Source organism: Columba livia, chromosome 3 (assembly GCF_036013475.1).
Source record: "Columba livia isolate bColLiv1 breed racing homer chromosome 3, bColLiv1.pat.W.v2, whole genome shotgun sequence".
Lineage (NCBI taxonomy): Eukaryota > Metazoa > Chordata > Aves > Columbiformes > Columbidae > Columba > Columba livia.
In genome coordinates this window covers 95,964,372-95,978,010 of record NC_088604.1, presented here as the reverse complement: position 1 = coordinate 95,978,010, position 13,639 = coordinate 95,964,372, and the positions used below count along the sequence as shown (strand labels likewise).

At 41.4% G+C, this 13,639-nt stretch overlaps 1 protein-coding gene across 14 annotated transcripts in view; it reads right to left on the bottom strand.

Moving 5' to 3' along the window:
* The window catches only part of TRERF1 (transcriptional regulating factor 1), a 100,360-nt gene that overhangs the window by 34,222 nt on the left and 52,499 nt on the right, over positions 1-13,639 (bottom strand). The window contains exon 1 of one of the 14 annotated variants that reach the window (XM_065058344.1): positions 11,438-11,459. The exons of the other annotated variants lie outside the window; for them this stretch is intronic. The gene's annotated coding sequence lies outside the window, so the exon portion shown is untranslated. Of the gene's footprint in view, positions 1-11,437; positions 11,460-13,639 lie in introns of those variants that run through there. 14 annotated transcript variants of the gene reach the window in all.

Genomic DNA, 13,639 nt, shown 5'->3' with positions numbered 1-13,639 from the left:
CTGCCTCCTTGAAAGTCAGTCAGACTATTCTTCCCCTTCACAAAATTACTGGTAAACAGCCACTCCCCTAAATGAAATTCCCCAATCACTCATAAAAACCCCAACCCAACCCAACACCAACCAACCAACGCCACAAACAAACAAAAACCACACAAACAAAAAACCCACTCCACCAACATCACTCTCCATAACAAGCTTTAGCTTCAACTGTCCCAGTTTGGCAGAGTTAAGAACACTTCATAGCAAGATCTACTGTCAAGAGCTCAACAACCTAAAACTTGGACTTCTCGTGCCACGCTACACATGCCGCCTGGCCCAAGATGATGGAGCAGGAGATGCACAGCTCATGAAGCAGCACTGCTAGGCCAAAAAAACCAAACCAGAAACTAAAAACAACCCCACACAAACAAAACTAAACAAAAAAAGCCCCACCAACTCCAAACAAATAAGCATATAAACCAAAAAGTCTAACAGCTACTGCTTGGCTTCAGATCGTCCGCACAGAAGGTAGGAGGAAAAATCTCAAAAAACACCATCCCACCCCTCTGCAGACAGACTATGCAGTGCCAAGAATATTTTGATGTATAATAACTTTTCAACTGAATATTCATTTCTGAATTGAAGGGAAACATCTTAAGGGCGAGTGGGCGTAAGAAACGATACCTCCTCAGCACCGCCACGCTATTTATTAAAGGCTGTGAATACCCACAAGAATTCAGCTTGGCCTTCGCACCATACACTAACAAGCTTCATTTACTGACATTCACAGAGCATATGCAGCTCAGCTTCAAATGATCCCTTTGAAATGGACAATTAAATCAGACAACTGGAAATTGAACGACCAACAGAGCTAATTAAATTCTCAAGTCCTGTTTGTATGTTTATCCAAATCTTTCTCACCATTCTTGCTGGGAAGGGGAATGGGTCGATTTGGGAGGCTGAGGGAAAAAACGTGTGCCTGCTTTTTCCCCCCCTCCCTTCCACTGTTACAGATCTGTTTGGAACAAAACCTGAGACATTAAATCAATGCAGCCAGCAGTGGAATTCATCTTATTGTGGCAGAAATACTCCATTTTCCCTAGCTTATATTGTAAATTGCTTTCTGATATACCAGGTTATTATTTTTTTAGCCCCTTTGGTTCCTTACATAATTAAATGCCATGCCATTCAGCTTTTACAATTACTTTTACCATTTTCAGAGGAACACTGACACTCAGCAGCTTTCTCAACTTTCTATGAAGAATTTATTCCCCACAAGTATTAGCTCCGCTGAGTATTTTCTTTCTTCATAACATTCAAAGCTCTTAGCCATCCCTATAGAAATCTTTCCTCATGTACAGGCTTTTCTGTAGAGTAGGTAGTATTTGCCAATCCTCAGTTTCCTTTCCTAGTGTTCCACATAACCAGAAGTAGCACAGAAAAGAGTAAAGGACGATGGTTTTTAATACCATGGTGCCTTCAGCTTGCAGGCAAGGGACGATGGCTGAGCACAACATATTGGATGCATTTTAGTAACAAATTCAGAGCTTGCACGCAGTACTCACAAAAATGACAACAGTGCTCCCACAAGATCTCCTAGCTAAGCTCTGAACATTTTGCCCAGTTACCCTACAGGTACAGACACACAGCCTCTCAAATTTGAGATCTGGCTTCTCTGACTTCTCTTACAAGACGGCCCAAATTTTGGAGCATGCATGTTCCCAGCCCCTCTAACTTCGCTTTCAGGGTATTACCCACACTAATTGCAGGCCCAGCAGCACAACGTCCTCTCCAATTTTGCCAACTCATGACAAAGCACATACACCTCACTAAAGTATGTTTCTGATACAGAAGTGACGAACTAAACACTACGTTCTGCAAGGAGCAAGTTCACTCTGCTTTCTTGAGAGAAATATAAACAGAGAAACACAAGTTAAGGTAACGTCTCCCTTCCCGGGCAGGCTAAAGAGAATTATTTTGCTAGTGGGTAGTTTGTGGTTTTTGTTTTGTTTTTCTCCTTAGCTTTGTTCTGTTTTTTAATCTTGTGAACAACTAAGGGGGAAAAGAGCACCTTAAGGAAAGGCTCTTTTAAATAAATTAATGGCTAAACCTTTATATCTGAAAAAATTGCCAGCTTGTTTTCCAGCAGAACAACAGGAAGGAGTTTCCAGAAAGTAATGTAACAAACACCAGGAGTCTCTATAGCAGGCACAGTACAACATCATAGGATCTTCTAATGGGAATGAATTACAAGGAGGAAACACTTCGAAGAAGGTAATGAAGTTGCTTGTCATCTGTGGCTCTACCTTGAGTCCCAGTTGACAAAGTCATCCTTCAGAAATGCTACCAAGCATCACACTGCCAACTGAGAGCAATGTATGCCTGACCATTTCATACCATTTTCAGCTCTATCACAGACAGAGCTTGAGTTATTGCCACAGACAATTCAAGAACCAAAAGGCTCTGCCTGTGTTTCCCCATGACCCAAGTGGCATCCTGGCGTGGTCCTTTGCATGAAAGTGAAGGAACTGGGGGCTCTGCAGCAGGGAGCCCAAAGATCATCTCTCATTGCAAGTCCCAATTTTGTCTGAGGTCACAGTGACCTGAATCTAGCATGAATTATGCATCATTGCCCTCCAAACAAGTGGATCGGAGCCAACTGAACCTCATAAAAGTTTTGGTTGCTAGGACATAGCAGTGGATATATTCTAAAGTCCTGTTTACGCAAACTGTCGAGGTTCCCTTTGGAATCACCTTCCACAGCCTGCTCACTGGTTTCTCCTCTTTTTGAGACAGACTTTTGCTAAAACCTACGATTTCCAATCTGCTGTCTTCTAGAGAAGCCTCTATGAATTATTTTTCCAAACAGTCTGTAAAAGATCTCCAACATCTTTAAAACAAGCTCATATATTTAAACAAGCTAGATAACACACTTCGCATAAATCTTGCTCAGAGAAGTCTTGCATTCAGACATGGTGTTGTACAGATGCCCACGTATCAAGTTCCGAGTCTCAGACTCCACAAGTCAGCACCAGCAAAAAGAACCTCAGTACCACTTTATACAGCTTGTCACAGCTTTTCAGCCTCCTCTCTCTCTCTCTCTAAAAGACTTATCTCAAATGGGTACACGATATTTTTACATCAACATTTTTCATAAATTGTTTTATGTGGATATTAAGTTTCAGAGTGTGCTATCTGGAAATCTAGGTTGCTCCAGATCATGCTTTCAAAGACTTACTCTATAATTCTCCTACCAGTTTGTAGAAGATGCTTTTTTATCCTCTGATTTAGAAATGCATAAAAGGATTTTCCATGGTTATCTTCACTAAGGTTGGACTTATCAGCATACTTATTTATTGCATTGTTTACATGTACTGTGAGCCACCCAATGAGGAAATGGAGAAATAAAAATAAAAACCATCTCCTCTTTTAGACCGCATCGTTTCTGACACCATTTCTACTTAGAGATCAGCTCAGTTTTGTTTATTTTATGTAGGAAGAGATTAAGTAAACACAGACTTAAGTTTTTCATCATTTACTGAACCTATGCCATACATTTATCATCAGGCCATAGACTCAAGCTGAAGTGCTAATTACAGACACAAAGAAAAGGTAATGCTATTTCAATAATTAGTAAGCAAGCAATTCTCAGAACAGTGTTATCTGATTTATCACAGGATTCTGGAAAGAAGATGGTGGTGCTGACACACTCGTGGTTTCCCTTCTGTTCACTTCTCACTTAGAGCAGATTCAAGTCTCTCTGGAGGATCTACTCAAGACATCTGCCTGGAAAAGTAACTTCTAACTCGGAGCAGGACGGATGCTAACCTCCCCACTGATGCATCTTGGGATCTACCTAAGGAACAGTGGCTACAAGCAACGTGACCAGAGGATTGGAAAGTATCAGGTATTTTTAGCTCTGACTGTGGACTTCATGACCGAAATATGCAACTGATAAAACCATTTTTAAGAGCCCTCATCACCAGAAATACCAGCAAACATAACTTGGGGCTGTAAAAGGGGAATGAGGCGGGATTCTGAGTTGATTTTAAAAATGCAATTAAAACAGGACATAAAATCTAGGCCAATTAAGATGATGAGGGGCCTAGAGCACTTGTCTTATGAGGAGAGACTGAGGGAGCTGGGTCTGTTCAGCCTGGAGAAGAGAAGGCTGAGAGGGATCTCATCAATGCTGATAAATATTTCAAGGATGGGTGTCAAGAGGATGGACCAGACTCCTTTCAGTGGTGCCCAACAATAGGATGAGGCACAATGGACACACACTGAAGCACAGGGGGTTCCATCTGAATATGAGGAAAAACTTCTTTACTCTGAAGGTGCCAGAGCACTGGCACAGGCTGCCCAGAGAGGCTGTGGAGTCTCCTTCTCTGGAGACATTCAAAGCCTGCCTGGATGCATTCATGTGTGATCTGCTCTGGGTGAACCTGCTTTAGCATGTGGGTTGGACTGGATATCTCCAGAGGTCCCTTCCAACCCCAACCAATCTGTGATTCGGTAAAAAGAAATGCAACAGAAATGAAAGGTGAGAGACATCGCAATTGTGCTGAGCAAGCCAGAAGCAAAAGCAGCTCATGCCACAGCATCCAAACTTGAGCAGGCCGTTCTTCAGCCTCACTCACCCAGAGCCAGCAGCTAAAAACATCTCACCAAAGCTCCAACACAGCCAGACACCAGGGAAGGCAACTGGCAGACCAGCAGAGGCACAAGTCTCCGGAAACCCCTCCTGTGATGAAAAATATTCCCGCCCAGAAAGCAGAGTGGCACATCTCTAAGTGAAGGTTGGTGTCACCTCTCTGTGGCCTGAAGAGATGCTCAGTGCTAAGCCTTGCCTTCATGTCCCCGCACTTAGCTCTCCTGGCACAACACTGACAGTCGTGTTCAGGAAACACCATTATTCCTCTTGGGCAAACCTCATGGTCCCTAACTTGGGTTCGAAGCTGTGAAACCTTCTCTTCAGAGCAGGAGGGGGGTGGATTGGAGGCAGAAGGGGGTGCATTTCTTATTTGGCTGTGGTTTAGTTGAGGGGGGTTTTTTTAGAAGTCATAGAATCATTTCAGTTGGAAGAGACTCCCAGGATCATTGAGTCCAACCATAACCTAACTCTAGCACTAAACCATGTCCCTAAGAACCTCATCTGAATGCCTTTTAAACCCCTCCAGGGATGGTGACTCCACCACTTCCCTGGGCGGCCTGTTCCAATGCCTGGCAACCCTTTCTGGGAAGAACTTTTTCCTAATAACAAATCTGAACCTCTCTTGGCGCAAATTGAGGCCATTTCGTTTTGTCCTAATTAGCACAGATGCAAGCTGCACAAGAAAGGCATGTCTTTGAAATTATTTGAATAATTAGTTGAATAGTTGTATAAAAATGATACATTACTGAGAAGAAAAATAAAAGACAGAAGGTATTCTCTTTTAAAAGGTTCAGAGGTGGCACGCACTGCACCGCGCTGTCTGTGAGCCAGGCCTGACCGCAGGCGCACGGTGACTGAACACAGCCCAGCCCCGGGACATTCCCAAACAGCCCCTCCCCAAGGCTACATCCAAAGCATCAGCCTGCCCAAGGTGTTCAAATAACAGCCTCATCTGACAAAGATCTCAAGCAGAGACCTAATGGGGAGGGCTACTATGTTATTAAAGGATTTTCTCCAACGTATGTACCACCTTACATTTGTTCTTTTATATTGCACTGGTGAATTCTTATTACCATGCTTCAGTTAAACGCTAAGGACAGATAATAAATTATGAAGGTACTGCGTATATGATTTAAAGTTGCCTCCAAATACTTAATGTACAAACATTTGTTTTCTTTCAGATGCCAAGAATCAGGCCAGAACAACAGTAATATGATTTTGGCTTGTGCAAAACAATGCTTTCTTTTTTAGTAAGTGATGAACCTACCTTAAAAAAACCCTTTTTTATTTTTTTATGTTTTTTAAATCAAATTGTCATTATGGAAGATTCAGAAACAAGGCTTCTGGATAAGAAGTAAATGCATGAGACAAAAGATAATCGAAAGCGTTCTGTTTTCTACCATGTTCTTAGCATTCCTGGACTGAAAATTCAAGCTACAGAAATGTGTATCAGATGCTGTACTAGATAACATAACAACACGAATGTCTAAAGCTGATCTTTGAAAAGCAAAGAGTTGCAGTGAGCCTGAACCTTTTAGTTTTATTTTTAAAATATTGAGATCACTGCTATAGATTTTATTTTCGTTTTAGCTTTCCTACAGGGCTCTGACCTGAAAGAAGCCCTTGTTACAGAAAAACTTTAAGGCATTCTTTACCTCATCTTCACCTGTGTTAATGTCTCTGGTAACACAGGACTCAGATCTAAGTCAATGTGGCCCCATACTATCCTGCTGGTATGTTTCCCCGTAATCCCCAGCTATCTCAAAAGCTAAATCACTCTTCTCATCTTCTGCATACGAGTTTTACCCAGGTCTAAATTCAAGAGTGGACTGAAATTCCTTTGCACCCTGAAAGTTTAGGTTGACATTTCATTTACTCCAGGAACCGAGCTTCGCAAGGTTGAAATGGTCTGAACAGACTATCCGTAATACCCCATTCCTTTGAGATGTCCTGCTCTTGCCAGAAAGAGGGACAGTATAAAGCAGTCTTCCATCACAGGGAGACCTACAACTGAATTACCAAACTTTTGACACTTTCTGAAGCCTTGTGAGTCTGAGCCATCATTCCCCAGAGACCTTCTCTTGGGCCAGCCCACTGACACACAGATAAGGGCCTTCTGTCACATACTACTGTGGTTTTTCACAATGCAATCAACTGTTGAAAACTCAGGAGTGCCAGTCTGGTGTGCTTTGAAATTCTAGCCAGCTCTGGCCTTCTCTTTTTGTCCCTGGTGGGCCAGCAGAAGCCACAACCCAGAGCCTGCTCTTCTGTTCAGAGGCACAATTACAGACAACAGTCCTGGAGATCCATCTGATAAATTATTATATCCTTATTTTCAATAGATATGCCCATTCCTGTCAGGAGAACCCTGAAAAAGAGATTCTGATGATTTACTCCCTAGTCTGAACTATGGAAGTCCTGAACTGAAAAACATTTCTTCATAGTAAAAAATACACTCCTAGTAATTTTCTCTAGACACATAGGACTACTTAAGACATGAAATCCTGAGATGGACAGACCTCTGAACTCTCTAATTTGAGGTTTCTGATGAGTTTGTTGAGAAAGATGAGATTTGGGAAAGCTCATGGGTTTTCATCCTTTTCTAAGCACAAAGAATAGTGAGTGCAGTCTGCGCAGCTTCTCCAGTGGTGAACAGACATACAGCTTCACTCTACCATCTGTGGTTGATCACTATTTTTACTTCTTAAGAGTTACATAGTCCCTTTTAACCTGGGAAGAAAACGGTAGCATAATGCTGTGGATGTGACTTCACTGATCTGCTGTCCAAGCTATACATCTTCCACACGAGCAAGTACTGCCACATTTTATATGCCCCCAAGCACAGGATGTTGAGTCAGCAATAGGTTTCTGGTTCTTATTACCTGAACATTTTCAGATACTTTAAATCATCATCACTTACTTCTTCCAGACCTCACTTCTATATGCTCTTAACAACAAAATGATGCTCAAAAAAAACAAAATCTTTAGAAAGATAGTAGGCTCATTTATATTTTCATTGTAGCCATAACCTCAAATGGACCAACTGTCTCCTGAGCATTGGTTTAGTATGAGAAGAAACTTGCTCTGGACTTGAGAATGTCACAATTTCCAGTGGGTTCAAGTCTTTTGGAAAGTTCTAAACTGAAAGAACTTAGATAAGATGGAAAATCCTGACACAATTCAGGCTTTTGATTCCATTCCCATGCCTAAAGGACCATCATAGATGGGCAGTTGTGGCCTCACAGGGCTGTTAGCATCTGCTGTGTTTCTAATAAGCAGAGGGAAGGAAAGATCCTCATAGCTCCTACTCCTAAATCTGGAGAAGTGGTAAGAAAATAATTCTCCCTCTCCCTCTCCTCCCTGGCTGCTTTAAAAAAATGCTGAAAAATCATCCATGTGAATCAAATAGCTTGCCGAATGATTCATGACTGTCATATCTGAACAAAAAGGTACCACGTCAATAAACAGAATCAGAAAATTAAAAATTATAACTGCAGATGATTAGAATGAGGCACATGAGTATTATGAATTCTAAACCTCCACAACGGATGACATAATCGCTACATCTCCTTAACACTGGGAGAAAAAGAAAAAAACAAAACCAAAATCTATTTAGTGGCATAGCACCAAGCTTTGCAAAAAGGGTAAAAATAACATTCATCACAAGAGGCAGAAATCCAGCACATTAGATAGTCTGTGATGAGAACTCTATGAATAAAGCAGATAATATTGAATTAGTTAACCAAAAAACCAACAAAACAGCCATTTAGAGATAAGAATACTTGGCCTACGTTTCCAAATTAACAACCAACTGGAACGACCCATATTTGTTGTTTTAAAATAAGCAAAGAACCAGACACACAAAAATATCTGGATTTACCCACCCTCTCAAACACACTGGGTTTTAACGTTTGTGGCACATTGAAGAAAACACCCCACCTATTTTCTCTTGATTTGATGTTACATTTGGCACAAAACTTTCACATTGGGAGAGGTGGCTAGACAGCAGATGGAGCATGCCATTAAAACACAAACAGCAAAACGTGCCCACCCTCCCAGTCAAAACCAGCAAACCACTTCTCAGTAGCACCTGCCTGCAACTCACAAGATGCACAGAGGGATGCTTTCCCACAAAATACCTTTTCCTATTTAAAAGTGTTCTTCTCTGTAAGTGAATTCTATAATAAATAAATTAACAGAAAGGAGAAAAAACAAAAGCAGCTTCACGTGTTCTTCCTAGCACTGTCCACTTACCCAGGGAAGTGTACAGAAACACTAACGGCATCAGAGGTGGGCACACCTGCAGAAGGATGTCAATGTCAGAGAGCTGGAGCGCTTAGTTCAGCAAGAAGTGACCACTTCAAGTTAAGTATAAGTAGGAGGAAAAGCAACTTCATTCATGTTACAAAAAAAATGTGGTAATACCAAAAAAAAAAAGGAGAAAAAACAGAGGTTACATTAATAATAATGGTTCTGTGGTTCTCCTGTATTACAATAAGAAACCACTTTATTTACAGCTCTTGGCTTTGCAGCAGGCAACCTTACAGGAACATTTTTCATGGTGCAATTTCCAAGGCAAAAAAAAGTAAAGGTAACCCTAGAGTGGTTTGCTAACTTCTATAATGAGACAGGAAACAAATGGTACAAGTGAATAACGATCACATCAAATGCATTCAGAAAGACCACACAACTCAAACAATAAATTCTTTGACAAGTACATTTACCTCAAAGAACTATCTAACATAGCTCTTTGTTCCATAAATATAGAAACATTTTCCCCGAGATATCAATTTAATAGTAATTTAGATATGTATTGCATCAAAATATAAAGTAAACCCATCATCTCTGCCCTCAAAACCAAGAAGTGACCACTAGAGATAGAAATCTGTCCTTTCTACTCAGCAAGTCCACATTTATTGGTTTCGGAGCAAATGAAGTAGAGCCCTAAGAGGCAGCGCTGGGGTTTGCCCGGGCAGGCCCGCCTTTGCACGACTTGCAGCTACAGTAGCACACGGGAGGTGAACAGGAGGAGTGGAGAAGACAAACGGACAAACACACATGTGGGAGAGACCAGTGCACACCAGTAGGTGACATGCAATTCATGCAAATTGGAGCAGGAAACCCCCCAAATTTGCCACCAAATTCAGTTGGGTGAGGGGGTTAAGGTGCAGCCTCCCACAGACGGCACCACATGTTCCTCAGATGACGACAGCACAGGTTGGAGTTACACCACCCGCACACTCCTCTCGCTAACTTTATACTTTACAGACATACACAACCAACTCCAGTAATAAAGAGCAGACCACCTGCTTGTTCAGTGAAAGGGGTCACATAGACTTGCACCCAGTTATTTCTCCCAACCTCTCCCTACAGAGACGGCCTCGTACAGACTGAGTTCCCACCAGCTGTTAGCCCTGTCCAAGTCGTTACGCTTTTACTCAAAAATGTAATATCAGAGGGGAAAAAAAAACCTCCTACAGCAATTTTTCATTTCATTTTTAAAATGGAAACAAAATAAGTTTTGTCTGGTGTAACAGCAATTTTCCAAATCGTGCCAGATACAAATTTTTCCATCATTTCAAATTCAGGAGGTTGTGTCAAACACTCACATGCTCTCTCAAATGCTCTTCTCCTTGGCTTGTCAGTTCACTTAGGGAAGAAATACCTACAAGAACATTTTGGGCTTCTGTTTGGCAGAATGTTTTCAAGCGGCTTCTAATATCATAGAAAATGCCTATCAACAAGTGTTGGTGGCACAGGAGGGACCTGTCTGTATACAGATGCTCATACGCTAGTGAGCATTTCACTGAAAGGACTAAGTGATGCCTGTTACTTTCTGCAACCTATTTGTCTACTGGTAGTTTTAATTTCTATTTTGCTTTTAACAGTGAAGACGTTCAGGAGCTGATCTTGTATCTCTATCAATTCACAAAGGCCTAGGGCATTTACAAAAGCAAGAAATGCTAGTATATGTATTTAAGATGTAAGCACTCCTTCGAGGCTGTAAAAAGTATTTTGCACTAGGCAAACTATTTAAACTTTAGACCAATGTCCTCATTACACTCTCCAAAGATGTCCCACTTGACAACTGTGGGTGCAACTGATATCACCACTAACTTGGCTGGATCATCTCTCCAGGTTACTTATACAACCAATTAAAAAAAAAAAAAAAAAAGAAAAAACCCCACAACCAAACAAAACACAGTTTCCACAGTTTCCACAGAAGAAGGTGACCCAGAGCACTGGAATTCAGTTCCTGCTCTGAGCTGCCCTAAAGGAAAGACCCTCTGTCCCTACTGATTGCAAAGTGGCCTAATGAAGTCAAAAGCCTAATGAAATGAGCTGATCCAGTCAGAAGCCTAAACCTGGGACAACTCAAAACTCCCATTATTGATACTGCTGTCTTTTGCTGTTTATATCATAAACTGGAACAGCAATAAGCTCAGTTAAACCTTTTTCATAACTACCTAGTATCAGCTTTTTAGGGACCAGACATCATTTGGTTTGTAGACAGGGTACAATGGATTGCTAAGGAAAACGTTACAAGAAATCAGGCTGTGACAAGGCAGGTGCAATGGTACAGAACACAGAGGGAAAACTTTCTGTAAGGCAAACATCAAAGATCCAATACTTTGCTGCTGCTACGCTGAAGAGCCACAAGCCAGCCACCTCTGGGATTGTATTTAATGCTAAAACACAGCAAACCCACCCACCCAGCTGAAAACCCCCCGAAGAGATCGAGCTGCCCACTCACAGCAAACCACCCTTAAGAACCACCTAAACCCGAATGGCCGCTGAACGTACCAAAGCGCCGCGAGTGCTGTTAGATCATCCTGGTAGCAAAAGCCGAACAGCAAACGCCTGAGCTGCACCTCCCGCACCATACACAAGCCACTGAGCATCTGGCCTTTTCCACTGGACGGCACCATAAAGAAGAAATTTTGCGAGAATCTCAGCAGCCCGTAAAGCTGCTGTCGTTGTGTTTGGGGAAAAAAAAAATCCTAACATGCAGTACCACTCCCACAAAAAAGGGATAGAGCTTGTTCTTATATAAGTATGTATATTATTTAACACTCAAAACCAACAGTTCCACCACATCTATGCAAAACCAGAAGTGGTGAAGAGCTGAGCGAGATTAAAAAAAATATGAATTCATACTCTATTGTATCTATCCAATTTTTTTATTTGCCGCAGGGCAAGTCAAGGGCCCTCAACACACTGCAGAACAAGGACCACTATCCATTTTCTTTCTCTTTCTTTGTTGTAGCACAAGGTGACTGATGCGAGTATAATTCACACAGTATTTGCATCTATTAAGTATTATCTCCTAGGAAATTATCTTTTGGATCTGGGAAAAAGCGATTACAAAACACCTTAAAGGTGAGATAAACAAATGTACGCCATCATCTTCTCAGGCAAACAACTGTTCCTGCTTTTGCAGCCATCTGAACGAGTTCTGCTCTTCCTTAGATTAAACAAGTGCATGCCGCCGAGGTGCATGCACTGCTTCTGAGGCAGATGTGAAGGAGAAGGCCTAGGTGATAAAAATAACTTTCAAATAGATGTTAGTATATTCACATCGCACAGAACATAAAAGGAGGCAGGAAGCAGGGGAGGGAAGTGTCTCTCTCTCATATCATGTAAGTGACAGTACAAGTAGCACTGACTTTTTCCCTCAACTGCTCAGAGATGTGGGACCATTGTGTAATCTTGCAATAATCTTGTAAATTCTATTCAGCTTTTTCTGAACATTGCAGGAATTCACAGAATCAAGAGCAAAAATCACGTGTTTGTTTTTTTCACTCATCGCTCAAAAGAAACATGCCAAACAGAGCAAGCTTCATGTAAAGACAGCTTTGTCCTACTTTATGAGCTAGTTATTCCTAACTGTAACCACCTCCCCTCACACAGAATATTATGTAGTGCTAAGAAGCTCCTCCAGTCTCTACAAATCAGCTATGATAAACAAGTTCTTTTCTGGCAAACAGAAATCCATACGCACACCTAGGAGCAAAACAGCTGGATGATGGAAGCAGATGTGCCCATGTATCCCAAGCCTACATTCAGCTGCGCAAGCAGCACCAGGAAAAGGCACCCAAAGGAAGGGAGAAGAGGCACGAATTGGCATAGAACTGAAAAAAATAGGGTGAAGGGAATGAATGCATGTATTTTTGAGATGTTGCCCTGGTAGAATCTTGGACTACGATAAATTTCACTGACATTTCTGCAAAAATCAGGGATAAAAATCAATGCGAAAAGTTATTTAAAACATGCACAAATGTAATTTGATAGTCAGCTTTTCAGTCAACCTATTTTCCACATTTCAGTCAGGGCAATGGGGGAAAAAATATTTAAATATTATAAAATAATATGGAGAAATGCATTTTCCATTTCAGAATGTATTATTTTTAGGACCACATGGAAAATGTCCTTCAAGGATGCTGTCCCTTGGTGGCTTCTTAGATGGCCTGTGTGACAAGCACTTATTCAATAAGCAGGTAACTCAGTGTCAACAATATAGAGACAAAAGCGAGTCAAATTCAATTTTACTTGAAGATGTGGCTTACTAAAATACCACAGAGGAACAAAGACATTTCTGCAGTAAAAAGACAGCTGGGGCTTTGCATGGCTTACTTCAAGATCAGCAACATACAGCCTTTGTTATATTGAAAACCAAAAGCATTTTGCTTGAAGCTTTTCCAGACCATCCTTGTTCTCTGGCAGTTTTGTTCTACCTGATGTCTTCTCCATTTTTTTTTTTTTTCATTCACATTCCTGCTTGTTCTTGACAGTTTCACAACATCATCCTGTAGGACTTCTTAAAAATAAACTCAGAATTTGAATCAATGTATTCCTTAGTCCATCTCCAGGCTGCTCTGCTATTTGTGATGCTGGTACTGCCTCGTACATGCACCCTGCTTCTCCATCCAGCTGCATCACTGAGTTTGTACTCCTGTGAGGGTCCACGCCAAGAAAAACAATGATTTTCACTTTAACTTCCTTGAA